The sequence below is a fragment of the Nerophis ophidion genome, linkage group LG28 (genome assembly GCF_033978795.1).
Source record: "Nerophis ophidion isolate RoL-2023_Sa linkage group LG28, RoL_Noph_v1.0, whole genome shotgun sequence".
Lineage (NCBI taxonomy): Eukaryota > Metazoa > Chordata > Actinopteri > Syngnathiformes > Syngnathidae > Nerophis > Nerophis ophidion.
Window position 1 is genome coordinate 1,723,888 of NC_084638.1, and position 23,374 is coordinate 1,747,261.

The following is a 23,374-nucleotide window of genomic DNA, read 5'->3' on the forward strand; positions in this document are numbered from 1 at the left end:
ATATGACTGTGATGTAAGCTTGGACCTTAAATCCTACTGAATAGCTGTTCATCTTCTTCCCTTTATGCGATTTCAAATGACCGTTATTGAAATCAGCCTCCTCCATTTTGAAAATGATGACAGGGGAAGTGTCACCAGTTTGACCAGGCGGTAATACTAAGCATGCACTAATTATTTTGCGAAGGCAGTAATTCAAGGCAGGCGCATACTATATGTCCTGCGGCAATTCAAGGAAATACGGTATATAGATTTTTAAAAATTATTTTACCTTTATGGGTCCCGGGGACCATAAAGGGTCTCAGTTAATAACATGTTAAAAATAAGTCAAAGTTTTATATTTTATTTAATGCTTACAGTAAATCTTTATATCAACATTAAAAAAAAAAAAGGTTTTATGGCACTTCTGTCAAAAACGTCTTTGTTTTTTTAATAGTAAAACAGAAATATGCAGTATTTAGTAATTAGAGCCCTAAAAGATCAATAATTCAGGACACCATTGATTTGAATTCTTTATTATTTTGGAGTCATCACAGTGAAAAGATAAATAAAATACCAGTAAATATATTTGGGATCAAAAAGGTGCCCCACTCAGAAAGTGATACATTTTTATTAGGTTTTTTTTTTTATAACTTAAGTTACGAGATCAACTTCAGATATATCTGTTGAGTTTACATTTGAACTATTATTTTGTTTGTTTTATGCTCTTTTGTCAAAGAAAACTTGGTTTTTATATGGCAACTGCACAATATATGCAATATTTACCACATAAAACATTTTAAAGTGAATATTTTGAACTAATTGTAGCTTTGAAAATAATTAATTATAACATGGCTTTTTTTTTGTCATTATTTTTTGTTTAGAGCAATGGCAAAAAATACTTTAAATTGTATTTATTTACTAGCAAGCTGGTCTCGCTTTGATCGGCATTTTTAATTCTAAGAGAGACAAAACTCAAATAGAATTAAAAAATCCAAGAAAATATTTTAAAGATTTGGTCTTCACTTGTTTATAAATTCATTTATTTTTTTACTTTGCTTTTAAATAAATTCATTTATTTGTTTTACTTTGCTTCTTATAACTTTCTGAAAGACGATTTTAGAGAAAAAATACAACCTTAAAAATGATTTTAGGATTTTTAAACACATATACCTTTTAAATTCTTTCCTGAAAATTGAAATCAATGTTCAAATAAATGTATTATTTTTTATTGTAAATAATAATAAATACATTTTAATTTAATTCTCCATTTTAGCTTCTGTTTTTTACAAGGAAAAATATTTGTGAAATATTTCTTCAAACTTATTATGATTGAAATTCCCCAAAAATTATTCTGGCAAATCTAGAAAATCTGTAGAATCCAATTTAAATCTTATTTCAAAGTCTTGAATTTCTTTTTTAAAAATGTTGTTCTGGAAAATCTAGAAGAAATAATGATTTGTCTTTGTTAGAAATATAGCTTGACAGGGAAGGTTTTTTCCCATTTAAATTCATTAAAAGCAGATGTTGTATTCTTACAAGAAACACATCTCTGTAAAGACAACCAACACAAACTTCAAACAAGCTGCATATCTCAGGTTTATCACGCACCCTTTACTTCACAAGCTAGAGGTGGAGCTCTTTTATTTCATAAAAATGTGCCTTTCATACTTACATCAAAAATAATTGACCCTAATGGAAGATTTATTTTATTGAATGGTCATATTACATCCTAGCCAGTAACTTTTTGGAATATCTATGGACCAAACACTGATGACTCCAACTTTTATCATGGAGTCTTTGGTCTACTTCCTGATGATAGCTCCTCTCATATCTACATTGGTGGTGGCCTTTTGGACCCCACTTTAGATAGATTGTCAACTAAATCTCATGTCATTGCTAACTCAACTAAAACTATTAATAATCTTATGAGATCAAGAAATATCATAGACATATGGAGAGTAAAACACCCTAATAAAAGGGAGTATTCATTTTACTCCGCTGTACACAATTCCTACACGAGAATTGATGACTTTTTAGTGGAAGCCTCTGCCCTCTCCAATGTCAGTAATCCTGAGTACCATAGTAGAATCATCTCAGATCACAGTCCTGGGAGTTTGCAGATTCAAATTGATCTCCTTAAAATCAAACAAAAATGGAGATTTAATCCACAACTATTATTATCTGAAGATCTTAAAGAGTATATAAACAAGATTATCCAAGATTTTATTGAGGTGAATGATAACGGAGAGGTCTCAGACTCCACATTGTGGGAAGCTCTTAAAGCTACTGTGAGAGGATATATCATTTCATTTGAAATCTCAAAACAAAGAGAAACAAGAAAAAGGCAGAGAGAATTAGAAAAAGAAATGGAAAAAATTCATATCAATTCTCTTTTGCAGTCTGATTACAATAAGATGCTGGAACTGAAAAATGAATACAACTCTCTTCTTCTTCATGGGGAAGTATCTAAACTCCTGCTGAAAAATAAACCAAAACATTTTGAAATATCCGATAAACCACAAAAACTTCTATCTAGACAGCTCAAAGGAGATCAAGCCAAAGCTGCTATTCACAAAATATGCTCAAAAACAGGTGAAACATGTACAGATCTAAAGGATATCAATAATGTCTTCAAAGACTTTTATTCAGAATGATATCAATCTAATTCAGCTATATCGGTTAATGATTTCAATGATTTTTTTACCACATTAAACTTACCTCAACTGAGTCCAAATCATCAGAATTCTTTAGACAACACTATTTCAACTGAAGAACTGCAAAAAGCACTGAAATCTTTCTCCTTGAATAAAAGCCCTGGTCCAGATGGATTTGGTGCGGAGTTTTATCAAGCTTTCAGTGAAATACTATCCCCTATAATACTTAGAATGTTAAATGATTCTTTTGTGAACAACAAACTTCCAAGTTCTTTGTATGAAGCCCATATATGTATAGTACCAAAAAAGGGAAAAAATCCACTTGATCCAGCCAATTATAGACCTATCTCCCTGCTCAATTTAGACCATAAGATTCTAACTAAGGTACTCGCAACCACATAACAGAAATGATTCATCCAGATCAGGTGGGTTTCATCCCGGACAGACCTTCTTTTGGCAATGTACGGAGATTACTGAACGTATTGTACTCTGACTGCACAGGAAACAAAAAGGCTGCCGTCCTGACTCTGGATGCTCATAAAGCTTTTGATTCAATTGAGTGGGCTTATCTTTTTCATGTTCCCAAATTATTTGGATTGGGAGAACATTTCATCAAATGGGTTCAAATCATTTATTCTGCACCAAAATCATATGTCATAACTAATAATGTAATATGGGATAGTTTTGAATTACACCGCGGAGTGAGACAGGGTGACTGCCTTTCGCCCTTACTCTTCAATTTGGCCCTCGAACCACTGGCTATTGGTTTAAGAATGAAGTCTAATATTAAAGGATTTTCAGTGGGCTCATCTCACTTTATGCAGATGATGTACTTGTTACACTTACTGAGCCAGAAGTTGCACTACCACTTCTTTTAGAATATGTAGACTCTTTTGCTAGAATATCTGGTTATAAAATAAACTGGTCCAAAAGTGAGCTTATGTTCCTAGGAGATCATGTTGAGATCAGTCAAAATCCAGTTAAAGTCGCAGAAAATTACATATCCTATCTTGGCTTAAAAATATCTCCAAATGATGAATCATTACTAAAGTTGAACTTTATTGAAGCCTTTGAGAGACTGAAAGTGTGTATTGAGTATTGGAAGACCCTACCTCTCTCTATGTTAGGCAAGGTGAATGCTATCAAAATGATCACCTTGCCAAAATGTATTTATCTTTTTCAAAATTGACCAATTGTAATTCCTGTAGATTTTTTCCAAAAACTTGAATCTTTAGTTCTAGATTTTGTGTGGGGATGTAAAAAACGCAGAATATCCAAAAAGCACTTATTTAGATCTACAGAGGAAGGGGGACTGGATCTTCCAATGTTCAAAAATGATTATTGGGCATCAAATCTGAACGCATTGACCTATTGGAAGATGGGGTCCCCAAATAATGAATCTCTTAATTCTGCTCCCTTATGGCTGAAATTGGAACTGCAGTCATTAGTGAAACCTTATACATCATTGCTATCGCTACTTTTGACTAAACCAGTCTCTTCAATTAAATCAATACGTCATAGTGTTGTAGTACAAAATTCTATCAAAATTCTTTCTCAAATTAAAAAACAATTGAATATTTCCAATGTGACTATGTATTCACCAATATATCACAATCATGCATTTATAACAGATACAACATTTTTTGACTGGTACTCAAATGGAATTAAATGCATCAAAGACATTTATGTCGAGGACAGTCTTGTGTCATTTGAGCAATTGCGAATCAAATTTAATTTGTCCCAATTCAGTTGGTTTTGCTATTTGCAGGTAAAAACATTTATCAAAGAAAACATTTCAAAGTCTCAGCTGGTAAATGAAAAACATCCTCTTTTAGAAGTATTACATTTACCACCCACAAGTAAAAAGCCTATGGCTAAATGTGTCAGCTGCTTCATTATGTCCATGACATCAGCAGACAGTGTTCAAAGAGCATGGGAACAGGAACTAAGAACAACAATACCCAATCAGCAATGGGAACAGACACTCTCTCAAATTCACAAGTGCTCAATTAACAGCAGACATAGGCTCATACAGTTGAAAGTGATTCATCCTTTTTACTATTCGAAAGTTTGATTACACACATTTTATCCTGATACATCTCCACTTTGTGATAAATGTAAATCTGCTGAAGGATCATTGTCTCACTCCTTTTGGGGATGTCCAATTATTCAATCATTTTGGTCCAGCATTTTCTTTTTTTACTCGGGGGTATATCAGAGACAAATTGTCCCTGATAGGGATATGATCTTATTTGGGTGGTCTTCAGAAACACAAAAGCTTCCAAAACATATTAGAAGTGTGTTGCTGCTTGGGACGCTTTTGGCCAAAAGACTCATTCTCAGAGACTGGAATAGTCTATCTGCACCCAACTTCAGGAACTGCTTAAATGAACTTGTGAATGTAATGACTCTTGAAAAAATAAGATTTATAAACTCTACAAATATGAACAAATGGGAATTAACCTGGAAACCTTTACTGACATATATTGAAGCATAACTTATAGACATTTCAAGAAAAACTAAACTGCCATCTTATTGTAGTTGTATTCCTTTTTTATCTTTATTGTTATTATCTTTGGTACTGATTCAACACTACACTTGTTTTTCTTGTGTCACTTCTGATATGGTTTTGTCATGGTTTACTTGCTTTTTTGTTCAGTTTTTTTTGTATTGATCAAGCCCTGTAACTTTTCCTTTTTTTCCCCTCTAAGTGTGTACGGTGGACAGGCCCTCGGGAGGTGATCTTGTGAACACTTGCTGAGGATCCTTGATGCCGAGGTATGTTCATCCATTTTGCTGTGATCTGGATAGCCTGCTGATCGTGAGCCGCAGCAGGATGGATGGATATATGTATATATATATGTATGGATATATATATGTGTGTGTATGTGTATATATATACAATATTTGGGTATATTTTCTAATAATGTCTGTACTGTAAACCTTGAGTTGTTAAAGTTCATGTGCACCTCTCTCCTCAAGTGTGTATGTGTGTGTGTATGAGTGGATGTGACTGTTTGTCATTTTAACTGTAAAATCAAATCAAATATATTTGCACAAAAAAAAAAGTAAGATGAAATGTTTCAAATAAGGGTGATATTTGCTTCTTTTCTGTCTGATAAGATCATTCTTCTCACTAAGCAGATTTGATGTTAGTGTTTCACTTGTTTTAAGGGTTTTGCTCCTAAATGATCTCAGTAAGATATTACAGCTTGTTGCTGAGATGTTATAGAATAGAATAAAATACAATAGAATGGACTTTATTGTCATTATATTTGCATAGAACGAGATTAAGGACTCCAACTTAAGGTGCGGTAGTGGAAACAAATATGGGCACGAGAGGTAATAAAGGAAAAACTATCAATTGAAATAAACAGACTAGAATCCAATAAAAATAAGAAGCAATCCTGTACAATATACAAAACACTATAGAAATACAAAATACTGTACAATATACAGAACAAGACAAGAGTACCAAAGTAATAAATAATAATCAGTGTCGGACGTATTGCACTTGAAGGGAATAAGCGGTAGAAAATGGATGGATGGGTAGTATTGCACAGTAGGGTATTAGGGTAGGATATTGTATAGGGGTGAATTATTATTATTATTATTATTATTATTATTATTATTATTATTAAGTTAGAGTTCAACATGGTGACAGCTCTGGGAAAGAAGCTGTCTCTGAGTCTGTTTGTTCTGGCTCTGATGCACCTGAAGCGCCTGCCCGATGGTAGCAGGTGGAACAGGTGGAAGCCGGGGTGTGTGCTGTCCTTGGTGATGCTTTTTGCTTTGTTGAGGTACCGGGAGTTATGTCAATCCTTCAAGGAGGGCAGGGGGCAGCCGATGATTTTTTGTGGAGACTTTATGACCCTCTGAATCGCCTGTTTGTCTGCTTCGGTGCAGCTGGCGTACCACACTCTTATGACCTATATTGAGTAAAACATGCTTGAAACTAGAATATCAACTGTTGCAAATCTGTGTCATCAGCACAAGTAGAAAACTGCTTTTTTAAAGTAAAAAATGTCTTACTTCAAGCATGAAAAAAAAAATCATGATGCCGAACGCATATCGTTACGTCAAGATAATGGCCTTAGCGTTTACTTCATGTAAGAATACTCTTCAACATATTGAGGAAAAAGGTCTCTTTTTTCCTACCAAGAAAAGTGCACTTGTTATTAGTGAGAATATACTTATTTTAAGGTATTTTTTGGTCCATAGAGGTTTGCTAATTTGACCTGTTTTGGAAAGTCTTGACAAGATAAACCTTCTTCTTTTATTGGCAGATAATATTGCTAAATACCCCTAATTTTAGTTTGTTTTTTTCTCGTTTTTGAACACTGACTTTTTGCAGTGCAGGATGTTTCCTACCAGTTTGAAGCCATGTCTGAAGGGTTCCGAGGTGGAATGTTCTGCGCTGGCCGATGGCGGCGTCGGGGGGGGGGCACTGCACCGCATGCCCATGGTGACGAGGAAACAGCTGACGCAGGCAACAACGGCATAGACCAACATCTGAAGGATGACAGGTGAACATTTATTTTTACCTTGAGATCCTTTAATCAGCTATTCAGTAATTCTATATAACTCACCAAAAGTGGGAGTTGTGCCGTGCGAGCGATCTTTGGAGACGCCATGTTGGCGATGAGGATGCCCAGCGGGTTGGCTGTGGAGGAACAGCGGGCTAAAGATGATCACCTCCATGTCAAGTGTCTCCCATAAAATTGCTCATAGACACCTTGTAACTCACTTGGTCTGCCAGAGCATAAGACCATGTAGCAGGAAGGGATCAGTGTTGCCAACGTAACCACTTTCTTGCTATATTGCGTAATCAGACCTCTTTTTCCAAAAAGTGACTCATCCATTGGAAAGACTTTTGTAGACCATGAATGCATCTGTGGGCCCCTCCCACATCTAAAATCACTCTAGGGATGTAACCATGAATGGTATTAATGATAACCGCGGTAAAACACCCCACAGTTAGTATTACCATTTTAAAGGGCGGTACAGCTTGGTTGGTAGAGCGGCCGTGCCAGCAACTTGAGGGTTCCAGGTTCGATCCCCGCTTGCGCCATCCTGGTCCAGTGGTTCTCAAATAATAGGACCTCTTTAAATACTTGACAGTTTGAAGCAGTTTTCAATAGAAGTAGTGAATTCAATCATGAATTAATGTTTTACAATATATATTTACATATGTAATAATATTGACCAATATTCTTGTAAATTTATAGTGAATTTAAAAGTACATTCGTTAATTGTGGAACTGTGACAACACTCATTCTAAACATGAATGTTTTGCATTTCATGTTTTTTTACAGCCATTTATGCAAAATAGTGGATTATTCCAAGGCAAACCACCGCCGCCAACAAATACACTATATTGCCAAAAGTATCTGGCCACCTGCCTTGACTCACATATGAACTTGAAGGGCCATATCATTCCTAACCCATAGCGTTCAATATGATGTGGGTCCACCTTTTGCAGCTATTACAGCTTCAACTTTTCTGGGAAGGCTGTCCACAAGGTTGCCGAGTGTCTTTATAGGAATTTTCCACCATTCTTCCAAAAGCGCATTGGGGAGGTCACACACTGATGTTGGTGGAGAAGGCCTGGCTCTCAGTCTCCATTCTAATTCATCCCAAAGGTGTTCTATTGGGTTCAGGTCAGGACTCTGTGCAGGCCAGTCAAGTTCAGCTGCATCAGACTCTGTCATCCATGCCTTTATGGCCCTTGCTTTGTGCAAGTCTTTGGGCAGACCTTCGCTGCTGTTGCCCGGAGGGCACAGCATGCATGGGCTGCCCGGCGGCCGGGCAGACCTTCGCTGCTGTTGCCCGGGCTCCTTGTGATTTCTTTCTACTTACTAAATATATCATTTCTGTTCCAAACAGCATCACTGATGTCAACGGCATTTGATGATCATTTGAAAAATTAAAAATCCTGCGGTATAGGCATCTTTGGCAGGAGGTGTCTTCTGCCAAGGCATTTACTCTCCTGAAGGAATAAATAAAGTAGTATCTAATCTAAATGTATTGATGTCTTGGACAATTTTTCAATCGGTGGAGAATTGTTGAAGTAATAACATGTTGAAATGACAAATGGTAATACGGAATTTCGGGAAAACAGAGAATTCTTCAACTTCCTATGCAGAAGAAAGCTTTGACGGTGGAACAGTTAAAACGCGTTGAAAAATGTGGAAGGTGTAGTCGCCAGAAAAAGGGTGGAAATAGGGCTTCGGAAAAGCAGGAATTCTGGAAAATCCTCAACTTTTTTTGACAAGGAAAAGGGGAAGTTTGAATTTCCAGAATGGTGCAATGAGTCGAAGGTGGAATGGTTTGAATAGGTTAAAACTTCGAAATGTTGTATTGTATCTTTTTTTATCATTATTTTTATTTTTTATTAAACATTAAAAACTAGATGAGGCAATTCCTGAAGGAATTGCGTGTGATTGCTCCAATGCTGATGATGAACTGAAATCCCGGAATTATTTTAGCATTGTTGAAATCAAGCACACAATTCCTGAAGAGTCTGAAAATTTTGAAGTTGGAATCAGATGGAATAAGTGGAACTTTGAAGGATGTCCCATTGATTTCATTAGGAATTTCCCCAAAACTTAGTCCAATGGTACTGTGCCTATTAGCAACATTAGCAATGACCTGCTAGTCCTTATAGTTGTTCAACCAACCCTTTTAAGTTACGGTTTGGTAGTTAACATGGACTACGATTGAAACCGTGATTCAGGATGGTGTGTGGAAAAGTTAAATTCCTGTGTCAAATGTCCAGACCACAAACAACAAGATTAAATAAATGTCTGTTAAAAAGTAATACTGAATTTGTCATTTGACTGGGGGCTCTGTTTGATTGATTTGTCAAAAAGTCTTTGACAGTAAAGAAGACTGCCTATGTCCAGTGTAGATTAAAGTCTTGACATTACCTGACCTGTGTGATTGTTAGTGATGGGTTGATGAGGCGTTGCACAGCCTTTTGACACATTTATAAACTGTATTGATCCTGTGTCACTAAATACTGACATCTGCTGGACATTAAAATTCCCTACAGGAAAGGGCAGGGCAGGGCAGGGCAGCTGTTGCCCGGTCTCCTTCTTTATTCGCTCCACTTACTAAATATATAATTTCTGGTCCGAATAGCATCACTGATGACAACGGCAACATTTGATGATTATTTGAAAAATAAGAAATCCTGCGGTATAGGCATCTTTGGCAGTCTGCTCTTTGTAGTTTTACATTTAATCAGGAGGTGTCTTCTGCCAAGGCATTTACTCTCCTGAAGGAATAAATAAAGTAGTATCTAATCTAAATTTATTGATGTCTTGGACAATTTCTCAATCGGTGGAGAATTGTTGAAGTAATAACATGTTGAAATGACAAATGGTAATACGGAATTTCGGGAAAACAGAGAATTTTTCCACTTCTTATGCAGAAGAAAGCTTCGACGGTGGTGTTTTTCGGTCAGACGCTGGCAGCGGTGGCGCAGCCGCTCATCATCTTCACGCCCACCAAGATGGCGGCGTTGTGGTTCCCCGATCACCAGCGAGCCACGGCCAACATGATGGCCTCCATGGGTGAGTGAGAAATGTGGAAGTGTTTCCCCCACAGGACTGCAATCTACACTATATTGCCAAAAGTATTTGGCCAGCCATCCAAATGATGAGAATCAGGTGTCCTAATCACTTGGCCCGGCCGCAGGTGTATAGAATCAAGCACTTAGGCATGGAGACTGTTTTTACAAGCATTTGTGAAAGAATGGGCCGCTCTCAGTGATTTCCAGCGTGGAACTGTCATTGGACGCCACCTTTGCAACAAATCCAGTGGCGAAATTTCCTCGCTCCTAAATATTCCAAAGTCAACTGTCGGCTTTATTATAAGAAAATGGAAGAGTTTGGGAACAACATCAACTCAGCCACCAATTAGTAGACCATGTAAACTGACAGAGAGGGGTCAGCGGAGAAATGACGGTGTGGTGTTGGTTTTCAGGAGTTGGGCTTGGCCCCTTAGTTCCAGTGAAAGGAACTTTGAATACTCCAGGATACCAAAACCTTTTGGACAATTCCACGCTCCTAACATGATTGTGCACCACTGCACAAAGCAAGGGCCATAAAGCCCATGCATGCTGTGCCCTCCGGGCAAAAAAAAAAAGGTCTGCCCGGCCGCAGACTGGCTGCGTAGTCCTTATAGCTGTTCTACCAACCTTTTTAAGTAACGGTTGGGTAGTTAACATGGGTGCCAATTGCCTCGTACCTTAGTAGCTGTTTAGCCAACCCTTTTAAGTTACGGTTTTAAGAAGTACCAAGTGTTGAAACCGTGGGTCAGAATGGTGTGTGTAAAAGCAAAATGCCTGTGTCAGTCCACAGCATTGGAGCGTTCGTATACAATTCCTTCAGGAATGGCCTCATTTACTTTTAAATGTTTAATAAAAAAGGAAAATAACTATAAATAAAGACACAACAATACAATGGTTGCACATTTTTTAACCTATTACACCATATTGGAAAGTCCAGGATTTTCCAAAATTCTTGCTTCTACAAAGCCTTCTTTGCAGCGATTACTCTTTTCACAGTTTTCAACATGTTACAACTTTCAGAATCCAAGGGTTTTGCTATTAATAAAACATTGACGGTCTACTTCACTGTTTGGGCAGCACATCAAAATCACCAGTCGATGGTAAAACCAATATCGAATGTCACATTTTAATAGAGCATTCATCAAAAAGTTTGCTTTCACAATTTTACTATCAGGGAGACTGACAAGGGCATTTAGCTTTTCCACACACCATCCTGACTCACGGTTTCAACAATTGGTACTTGTTAAAACTGTAACTTAAAATGGTTTGCTGAACAGCTATCAAGGTTCGATGCAATAGGCGCCCATGTTAACTACCCAACCGTAACTTAAAAAGGTTGGTTGAGCAGGTATAACGACTATGCGGCCAGATTCCCAGGTGACTGGGCATTTCATTGCTACTGTTGCCCAGAGGGCACAGTATGCATGGGCTGCCTGTGCAATATCTCAATTCCTGATTATTCTGAATGATAATTAGTGGGAGACCCGACAACACTGATGCATCGACATCTGCGTTTGCAGTAACAGCTAATCCTTTCGATAGCTCAGTTGATAAAGTGGAAAGCTGTATTAGCTTATGCTGAGTTCTTTAGGGCACTGGTTCAAATCCAGCTCGATGGATCACTCATTACGTTTTTACCATGAATTGATTAACGTGGAATCCGACCCCGACTTAAGTTGAAAAACTTATTGGGGTGTTACCATTTAGTGGTCAATTGTACAGAATATGTACTGAACTGTGCAATCTACTAATAAAAGTTTCAATCAATCAATCAATAGTGCGTATTCAGAGCACATGTGTAAAAAAAAATTCCCAGTCCACAACTATCCTCATTCACAACACGTTCTCTTAGATTTCCATGTTATGATACATGTTCACATTATTTATTGACTGTATCTAAAAAGTATTTTAAAAAATTTAGTATTATTTAAATGAAGATATGAAATAATCCTAAATGAAATTCAATGACTTGGTTTATATTATTGTATATACTAGGTCATAAAATCAGTGTCAGTTGAGTTGGTCCATAGATTTCCTGTAGGGAATTTTAATGTCCAGCAGATGTCAGTATTTAGTGACACAGGATCAATACAGTTTATAAATGTGTCAAAAGGCTGTGCAACGCCTCATCAACCCATCACTAACAATCACACAGGTCAGGTAATGTCAAGACTTTAATCTACACTGGACATAGGCAGTCTTCTTTACTGTCAAAGACTTTTTGACAAATCAATCAAACAGAACCCCCGGTCAAATGACAAATTCAGTATTACTTTTCAACAGACATTTATTTAATCTTGTTGTTTGTGGTCTGGACATTTGACACAGGAATTTAACTTTTCCATACACCATCCTGAATCACGGTTTCAATCGTAGTCCATGTTAACTACCAAACCGTAACTTAAAAGGGTTGGTTGAACAACTATAAGGACTAGCAGGTGATTGCTAATGTTGCTAATAGGCACAGTACTCATGGACTAAGTTTTGGGGAAATTCCTATTGAAATCAATGGGACATCCTTCAAAGTTCCACTTATTCCGTCTGATTCCAACTGTTCCAACTTCAAAATTTTCAGACTCTTCAGTAATCGTGTGCTTGATTTCAACAATGCTAAAATAATTTCGGGATTTCAGTTCATCATCAGCATTGGAGCAATCACACGCAATTCCTTCAGGAATTGCCTCATCTAGTTTTTAATGTTTAATAAAAAAAATAAATAATGACAAATAAAGATACAACAATACAACATTTTGAAGTTTTAACCTATTCAAACCATTCCACCTTCGAACTTTCTTCAGCCGCACAATACTTGTGCTATAGTTGTAGGAAATGTCTCAAAACCTCTTCAGAAGTGCCGACAAAATCCAAAAAGGGCAGAAAATGCATATTTTTGGAAAACTTTTTTTCTCGAAAATGTCGTAAGGGGGGGGGGCCTTACGCAAAAATTCACAAAAACTAACTTTCTTCCGTCGCACAATACTTGTGCTATAGTTGTAGGAAATGTCTCAAAACCTCTTCAGAAGTGCCGACAAAACCCAAAAAGGGCAGAAAATGCATATTTTTGGGAAAAAAAATTCTCGAAAATGTCATAAGGGGGGCGCCTTACGCAAAAATTCCCAAAAACGAACTTTCTTCAGCCGCACAATACTGGTGTTATAGTTGTAGGAAATGTTTCAAAACCTCTTCAGAAGTGCTGACAAAACCCAAAAAGGGCGGAAAATGCATATTTTTGGAAAAAAAAAATTCTCGAAAATGTCGTAAGGGGGGGCCTTACGCAAAAATTCCCAAAAACGAACTTTCTTCAGCAGCACAATACTTGTTCTATAGTTGTAGGAAATGTCTCAAAACCTCTTCAGAAGTGCCGACAAAACCCAAAAAGGGCAGAAAATGCATATTTTTGGGAAAAAAAATTCTCGAAAATGTCGTAAGGGGGGCGCCTTACGCAAAAATTCCCAAAAACGAACTTTCTTCAGCCGCACAATACTGGTGTCATAGTTGTAGGAAATGTTTCAAAACCTCTTCAGAAGTGCTGACAAAACCCAAAAAGGGCGGAAAATGCATATTTTTGGAAAAAAAAAATTCTCGAAAATGTCGTAAGGGGGGGCCTTACGCAAAAATTCCCAAAAATGAACTTTCTTCAGCAGCACAATACTTGTTCTATAGTTGTAGGAAATGTCTCAAAACTTCTTCAGAAGTGCCGACAAAACCCAAAAAGGGCAGAAAATGCATATTTTTAGAAAACTTTATTTCACGAAAATGTCGTAATGCCTTACGCAAAAATCCCCAAAAACGAACTTGCTTCAGCCGCACAATACTTGTGCTATAGTTGTAGGAAATGTCTCAAAACCTCTTCAGAAGTGCCGATAAAACCCAAAAAGGGCAGAAAATGCATAATTTTGGAAAAAAGAAATTCTCGAGAATGTCGTAAGGGGGGGGGCCTTACGCAAAAATTCCCAAAAACGAACTTGCTTCAGCCGCACAATACTTGTGCTATAGTTGTAGGAAATGTTTCAAAACCTCTTCAGAAGTGCTGACAAAACCCAAAAAGGGCGGAAAATGCATATTTTTGGAAAAAAAAAAATCTCGAAAATGTCGTAAGGGGGGGCCTTACGCAAAAATTCCCAAAAACGAACTTTCTTCAGCAGCACAATACTTGTTCTATAGTTGTAGGAAATGTCTCAAAACCTCTTCAGAAGTGCCGACAAAACCCAAAAAGGGCAGAAAATGCATATTTTTGGGAAAAAAAATTCTCGAAAATGTCGTAAGGGGGGCGCCTTACGCAAAAATTCCCAAAAACGAACTTTCTTCAGCCGCACAATACTGGTGTCATAGTTGTAGGAAATGTTTCAAAACCTCTTCAGAAGTGCTGACAAAACCCAAAAAGGGCGGAAAATGCATATTTTTGGAAAAAAAAAATTCTCGAAAATGTCGTAAGGGGGGGCCTTACGCAAAAATTCCCAAAAATGAACTTTCTTCAGCAGCACAATACTTGTTCTATAGTTGTAGGAAATGTCTCAAAACTTCTTCAGAAGTGCCGACAAAACCCAAAAAGGGCAGAAAATGCATATTTTTAGAAAACTTTATTTCACGAAAATGTCGTAAGGGGGGGGGGGGCCTTACGCAAAAATCCCCAAAAACGAACTTGCTTCAGCCGCACAATACATGTGCTATAGTTGTAGGAAATGTCTCAAAACCTCTTCAGAAGTGCCGATAAAACCCAAAAAGGGCAGAAAATGCATAATTTTGGAAAAAAGAAATTCTCGAGAATGTCGTAAGGGGGGGGGCCTTACGCAAAAATTCCCAAAAACGAACTTGATTCAGCCGCACAATACTTGTGCTATAGCTTTTTCTGGCGACTACTCCTTCCACATTTTTCAACGCGTTTTAACTGTTCCACCGTCGAAGCTTTCTTCTGCATAAAAAGTGGAAAAATTCTCTGTTTTCCCGAAATTCCGTTTTACCATTTGTCATTTCAACATGTTATTACTTCAATAATTCTCCACCGATTGAAAAATTGTCCAAGACATCAATAAATTTAGATTAGATACTACTTTATTTATTCCTTCAGGAGAGTAAATGCCTTGGCAGAAGACACCTCCTGCCAAAGATGCCTATACCGCAGGATTTTTAATTGTTCAAATGATCATCAAATGTTGCCGTTGACATCAGTGATGCTGTTTGGAACAGAAATGATATATTTAGTAAGTAGAAAGAAAACACAAGGAGCCCGGGCGACAGCAGCGAAGGTCTGCCCGGCCGCCGGGCAGCCCATGCATGCTGTGCCCTCCGGGCGACAGCAGCGAAGGTCTGCCCGGCCGCCGGGCAGCCCATGCATGCTGTGCCCTCCGGGCGACAGCAGCGAAGGTCTGCCCGGCCGCCGGGCAGCCCATGCATGCTGTGCCCTCCGGGCGACAGCAGCGAAGGTCTGCCCGGCCGCCGACTGGCTGCGTAGTCCTTATAGCTGTTCTACCAACCTTTTTAAGTAACGGTTGGGTAGTTAACATGGGTGCCAATTGCCTCGTACCTTAGTAGCTGTTTAGCCAACCCTTTTAAGTTACGGTTTTAAGAAGTACCAAGTGTTGAAACCGTGGGTCAGAATGGTGTGTGTAAAAGCAAAATGCCTGTGTCAGTCCACAGCATTGGAGCGTTCGTATACAATTCCTTCAGGAATGGCCTCATTTACTTTTAAATGTTTAATAAAAAAGGAAAATAACTATAAATAAAGATACAACAATACAATGGTTCCACATTTTTTTAACCTATTACACCATTTTGGAAAGTCCAGGATTTTCCAAAATTCTTGCTTCTACAAAGCCTTCTTTGCAGCGATTACTCTTTTCACAGTTTTCAACATGTTACAACTTTCAGAGTCCAAGGGTTTTGCTATTAATAGAACATTGACGGTCTACTTCACTGTTTGGGCAGCACATCAAAATCACCAGTCGATGGTAAAACCAATATCGAATGTCACATTTTAATAGAGCATTCGTCAAAAAGTTTGCTTTCACAATTTTACTATCAGGGAGACTGACAAGGGCATTTAGCTTTTCCACACACCATCCTGACTCACGGTTTCAACGATTGGTACTTGTTAAAACTGTAACTTAAAATGGTTTGCTGAACAGCTATCAAGGTTCGATGCAATAGGCGCCCATGTTAACTACCCAACCGTAACTTAAAAAGGTTGGTTGAGCAGGTATAACGACTATGCGGCCAGATTCCCAGGTGACTGGGCATTTCATTGCTACTGTTGCCCATAGGGCACAGTATGCATGGGCTGCCTGTGCAATATCTCAATTCCTGGTTATTCTGAACGATAATTAGTGGGAGACCCGACAACACTGATGCATCGACATCTGCGTCGAGCTCAAAGAACCAAACACTGTGTCGGTGTGCAGTAACAGATAATCCTTTCGATAGCTCAGTTGATAAAGTGGAAGGCTGTATTAGCTTATGCTGAGTTCTTTAGGGCACTGGTTCAAATCCAGCTCGATGGATCACTCATTACGTTTTTACCATGAATTGATTAACGTGGAATCCGACCCCGACTTAAGTTGAAAAACTTATTCGGGTGTTACCATTTAGTTGTCAATTGTACAGAATATGTACTGAACTGTGCAATCTACTAATAAAAGTTTCAATCAATCAATCAATAGTGCGTAATCAGAGCACATTTGTAAAAAAAAAAAAGAATTCCCAGTCCACAACTATCCTCATTCACAACACGTTCTCTTAGATTTCCATGTTTTGATACATGTTCACATTATTTATGGACTGTATCTAAAAAGTATTTAAAAAAATATGGTATTATTTAAATAAAGATATGAAATAATCCTAAATGAAATTCAATGACTTGGTTTATATTATTGGATATACTAGGTCATAAAATCAGTGTCAGTTGAGTTGGTCCATAGATTTCCTGTAGGGAATTTTAATGTCCAGCAGATGTCAGTATTTAGTGACACAGGATCAATACAGTTTATAAATGTGTCAAAAGGCTGTGCAACGCCTCATCAACCCATCACTAACAATCACACAGGTCAGGTAATGTCAAGACTTTAATCTACACTGGACATAGGCAGTCTTCTTTACTGTCAAAGACTTTTTGACAAATCAATCAAACAGAGCCCCGAGTCAAATGACAAATTCAGTATTACTTTTCAACAGACATTTATTTAATCTTGTTGTTTGTGGTCTGGACATTTGACACAGGAATTTAAATTTTCCACACACCATCCTGAATCACGGTTTCAATCGTAGTCCATGTTAACTACCAAACCGTAACTTAAAAGGGTTGGTTGAACAAGTATAAGGACTAGCAGGTCATTGCTAATGTTGCTAATAGGCACAGTACCCATGGACTAAGTTTTGGGGAAATTCCTATTGAAATCAATGGGACATTCTTCAAAGTTCCACTTATTCCGTCTGATTCCAACTGTTCCAACTTCAGGAGTTGTGTGCTTGATTTCAACAATGCTAAAATAATTCCGAGATTTCAGTTCATCATCAGCATTGGAGCAATCACACGCAATTCCTTCAGGAATTGCCTCATCTAGTTTTTAATGTTTAATAAAAAACTAAATAACGACAAAAAAAGATACAACAATACAACATTTCGAAGTTTTAACCTATTCAAACCATTCCACCTTCGACTCATTGCACCATTCTGGAAATTCAAACTTCCCCTTTTCCTTGTCAAAAAAAGTTGAGGATTTTCCAGAATTCCTGCTTTCCGAAGCCCTATTTCCACCCTTTTTCTGGCGACTACACCTTCCACATTTTTCAACGCGTTTTAACTTTTCCACCGTCGAAGCTTTCTTCTGCATAAGAAGTGGAAAAATTCTCTGTTTTCCCGAAATTCCGTATTACCATTTGTCACTTCAACATGTTATTACTTCAACAATTCTCCACCGTTTGAAAAATTGTCCAAGACATCAATAAATTTAGATTAGATACTACTTTATTTATTCCTTCAGGAGAGTAAATGCCTTGGCAGAAGACACCTCCTGCCAAAGATGCCTATACCGCAGGATTTTTAATTTTTCAAATGATCATCAAATGTTGCCGTTGACATCATTTTTATGCACTGAAATTTTTTACACTGAATTTTTTTCAAGCTGAATTTTTTTACATTGAATTTTTTTACACAGAATTTTTTTTATGCTGAATTTTTATACCCTAAAACTTTATACACAACACTTTTATACGCCGAAATTGTTTTCACTGAATTTTTATGCACTGAAATTTTTTACACTCAATTTCTACACAGAATTTTTTTTGCACTGAATTTTTTTCACATTCGTTTTTTCACACTGATTTTTTTTTACGCTGAATTTTTATACACCAAATTTTTATACACAGAATTTTTTACGCTGAAATTTTTCACACCTAATTTTCTTTACGCTGAAATCATACACTAAATTTTTATATACTGATATTTTTTACATCAAATATTTATACACTGAATTTCTTTACAAATACTTTTTTTTTACATTGCATTTTTTTACCCTGATTTTTTACACACTGAATTTTTTTGCACTGAAATTTTTACCACTGAATTGTTTTACGCTGAATTTTTTGCACTGATTTTTTTTATGTTGAATATTTTTACACTGAATTTTTTTGACGCTACATTTTTATACTCTGAATTTTAATACACTGAATTTTTTTACACCAATTTTTTGTACTGAATTTTTTTACACTGAATTTTTATACATTGCATTTTTTTACACTGAATATATAATTCTTTGTTGATTGAGTACAAAAAAATGCAGATGATTGTGTGTGTGTTGATGTCATTACATCATGTGTCCACAGGGGGGCAGTGTAGTGTTGGTCACACACGCACAGGTGTGGGGGATTACAGGTATTAGCTGGGAGTTCATGTGTTTGCTTTTGTGTTTGCTTTACAAGGGAAAAAAAGCTCCATCCCCCTGGAAAAGAAGGAAAGAAGGGAAGAATAATGTGGATTTATTGAGGAGAAAGAGAAGTAAATATTTGGTGGCGTTTAAGAAGTGTTTGTGTTCCACCTGCATGACAAGATGAGGACTTTTTTTAAGGCAGCACTTCCAACAAGAAGAAGATGAGGACATGTTTGAGGCAGCACTTCCAACAAGAAGAAGATGAAGACATGTTTGAGGCAGCACTTCCAACAAGAAGAAGATGAGGACATGTTTGAGGCAGCACTTCCAACAAGAAGAAGATGAGGACATGTTTGAGGCAGCACTTCCAACAAGAAGAAGATGAGGACATGTTTGAGGCAGCACTTCCAACAAGAAGAAGAAGATGAGGACATGTTTGAGGCAGCACTTCCAACAAGAAGAAGAAGATGAGGACATGTTTGAGGCAGCACTTCCAACAAGAAGAAGATGAGGACATGTTTGAGGCAGCACTTCCAACAAGAAGAAGATGAGGACATGTTTGAGGCAGCACTTCCAACAAGAAGAAGATGAAGACATGTTTGAGGCAGCACTTCCAACAAGAAGAAGATGAGGACATGTTTGAGGCAGCACTTCCAACAAGAAGAAGATGAGGACATGTTTGAGGCAGCACTTCCAACAAGAAGAAGATGAGGACATGTTTGAGGCAGCACTTCCAACAAGAAGAAGATGAGGACATGTTTGAGGCAGCACTTCCAACAAGAAGAAGAAGATGAGGACATGTTTGAGGCAGCACTTCCAACAAGAAGAAGAAGATGAGGACATGTTTGAGGCAGCACTTCCAACAAGAAGAAGATGAGGACATGTTTGAGGCAGCACTTCCAACAAGAAGAAGATGAGGACATGTTTGAGGCAGCACTTCCAACAAGAAGAAGATGAGGACATGTTTGAGGCAGCACTTCCAACAAGAAGAAGATGAGGACATGTTTGAGGCAGCACTTCCAACAAGAAGAAGATGAAGACATGTTTGAGGCAGCACTTCCAACAAGAAGAAGAAGATGAGGACATGTTTGAGGCAGCACTTCCAACAAGAAGAAGAAGATGAGGACATGTTTGAGGCAGCACTTCCAACAAGAAGAAGGACTAGAAGTGACGTCATACCTGAGGTGAGTGCAAACTGTGAAAGAGGTGACTTGTCTTAAAGCGACAGTACACCCGTTTAAATGAGTGACATGCAATGAAAGATGTCTCGGAGACAAGAAGAAGGACAACTAGTCTTAAAGGAATAATATTCATGGCTGAAAAACTGCAAAAGAAGAGACAAAATAATCTAAATGTTGAATAAATCTGAACACATTTAAATAATGAGTTAAATGTGTCATTAATTATTGTTATTAAGTAAATTGTATCATAGGAAACATTAATTTATTTAATTATGAATTACAATTTAATGATTTATTTATGTAATGATTTAAGAAATTATTGATTTAATTATTTAATGGTTGAAGTAATGATTAAATTATGGTTTTAATATTTAATGATACAAATAATGATTAATTTAATGTGATATGTATTTTCACAATTTAATTAATTATTTAATGATTTAATGGTGTAATATTTAATTTAATGATTCAAATTGTTTAATTTAATTATTTATTGATCAAATTAAGTATTGATTCAATGATGTCATATTTAATTTAATGAGTCAAATTATTTAATGATTCAAACATGCTTTAACTCTTTGATTATATTAAAAATTGAAGCATATTTCACGATTTCATTTATTTATTATGATTTGGATAATTAATCATTTAATGATTCAAGTAATGATTACATTACATTTTTACATTTAATTTAATGATCAAATAATGATTATTTTAATGCGTGATGTATTTAATTTAATTTCACAATTTAATCACTTATTTTAATGATTTAAGTAAGTATTAAATATTATTAATATTAATTATTTAAGTATCAATATTTAATTATTTAAGTATTAATATTTAATTTATGATTCAAATACTTGTTTAATGAATACTTTGATTATTTATTGATTCATTTAAGTATTGATTCAATGATCTAATATTTAATTTAGTGAATCAAATGATTTAATGATTCAAATAATTATTTATGATTGATTTAACTATTTGATTAATTTAATATAATCTAAGCTTATTTCAATGGTTCCATTATATAATTATTTTTTAAAATAATTAATAATAATTTCGCCACACCTCCTGTGTGTGTGTGTGTGTGTGTGTGTGTGTGTGTGTGTGTGTGTGTGTGTGTGTGTGTGTGTGTGTGTGCGTGCGTGTGTGTGTGTGACAATCATTGGTACTTTAATTTTTTTTGTGTGTTTTTTTTTTCTCCATATAATGTGAAAGCTGTGTAATGGTTTGTGTGTTTTTGTGTGTGTTGCTGCATACAGATAATGAACTGTTATTATCCCAGGAGAAGGAATTAGACAAATGTGTACAATTTGTCACGATATTGTCTTCTCACAACATGAAATGCAATCATCCTAAATGTGAGGCAAAATCTGCCCAATTGGTTTCTTTTCTCTTTTTTTTTTAACAAATCTTTGTTTACATGCCAATAATATGCAAGATGTAATTATTTATCATATTAAAATATATCAATTCCCCAAAATGCATAAAAAACAAAAGTAACTTAATCAAACAATATTACAAATTATATATATATATTATATTGATAAATGCATTCCTCCTATGCAAGTTTATGGATTGTCAATATTTGCAACCTGAAAATGATTATTTTTCTCATCAATCTTGCAAACTTTTCTCTTCAGAGATGCTAGTTTGTGTGTGTGTGTGTGTGTGTGTGTGTGTGTGTGTGTGTGTGTGTGTGTGTGTGTGTGTGTGTGTGTGTGTGTGTGCAGCACAAGTCAATTGGTTGTTGTGGCTGTGAGTTTATTTGTTGCTAATCAGACTAATGATCCGGCGGGTGTCTGCTTAAGTGTAAAACAACATTTAGAGTGCGAGCAGGAAGTGTGCACACATGATGCTACAGTTTGTGTGCAAGGAAGGGAGAAAAGAATGAAATAGATCATGATAATAATATTAATAATGATGCTAATAACAGCAGTAGTCATGTGTTGTTTATGCCAGGAAGTCAAATGTTGGCTCATAGAAACAGGAACTTAAACTAGGGCTCTCTAAACCTTTTTAGAAATCAAAGCATCTCAAACTTTTTCATTTTCAAAACCAATGTTTTTTATTTATTATTATTATTTTTTTTTGTAAGCTTCAAGGCTTCCCTCAAGTTTTGCCCCGAGGACCCAAAGGTGTCTCAGTCATTAAAGTGTTTTTCTAATGCTTAAATTCTTATCTAACGTTGGCTCCGTCAATATAAGGTTTTAATATTTTTGCTTTATGCCTTTTATGTTTTGTTCATGGAAGAAATATGCATTATATATATCACCTTGAGGGGAATATTTAATTAGTAATTCATTTTACAGGAAACATACGAAAATATGCAAAATGTTCCTCCAATATATTCAAAATGGAATATTTCATTTGAATCCCAAATCATTTTAGTGAACCAGCTACAAATCATCTTCATGTATATATATATATATATATATATATATATATATATATATATATATATATATATATATATATATATATATATGTGTGTGTATGTATGTATGTATATGTATATATATATATATATATATATATATGTGTGTGTATATATACATGTGTATATATATGCATATCAATCAATCAATCAATCAATGTTTACTTATATAGCCCTAAATCACTAGTGTCTCAAAGGGCTGCACAAACCACCACGACATCCTCGGTAGGCCCACATAAGGGCAAGGAAAACTCACACCCAGTGGGACATCGGTGACAATAATGATCCAGTGGGACGTCTGTGACAATAATGATTATGAGAACCTTAGAGAGGAGGAAAGCAATGGATGTCGAGCGGGTCTAACATGATACTGTGAAAGTTCAATCCACAATGGATCCAACATAGTCGCGAGAGTCCAGTCCAAAGCGGGTCCAACTCAGCAGCGAGAGTCCCGTTCACAGCGGAGCCAGCAGGAAACCATCCCAAGCGGAGGCGGATCAGCAGCGCAGAGATGTCGAGGCGGATCAGCAGCGCAGAGATGTCCCCAACCGATACACAGGCAAGCAGTACATGGCCACCGGATCGGACCGGACCCCCTCCACAGGGGAGAGTGGGACATAGAAGAAAAAGAAAAGAAACAGCAGATCAACTGGTCTAAAAAGGGAGTCTATTTAAAGGCTACA

The 23,374-nt window shown here is 36.6% G+C and overlaps 1 long non-coding RNA gene across 2 annotated transcripts in view; it reads left to right on the plus strand.

Moving 5' to 3' along the window:
* The window catches only part of LOC133545242 (uncharacterized), a 21,072-nt gene extending 634 nt beyond the window's left edge, over positions 1 to 20,438 (plus strand). Inside the window, exons 2-5 of one of the 2 annotated variants that reach the window (XR_009804774.1) lie at positions 5,345 to 5,411; positions 6,988 to 7,159; positions 10,069 to 10,210; positions 19,123 to 20,438. This is a non-coding gene — a long non-coding RNA (uncharacterized LOC133545242). The remainder of the gene's footprint in view (positions 1 to 5,344; positions 5,412 to 6,987; positions 7,160 to 10,068; positions 10,211 to 19,122) is intronic. The other variant, XR_009804773.1, reaches the window with a different exon arrangement.
* The last annotated feature ends 2,936 nt before the right edge of the window (positions 20,439 to 23,374 follow it).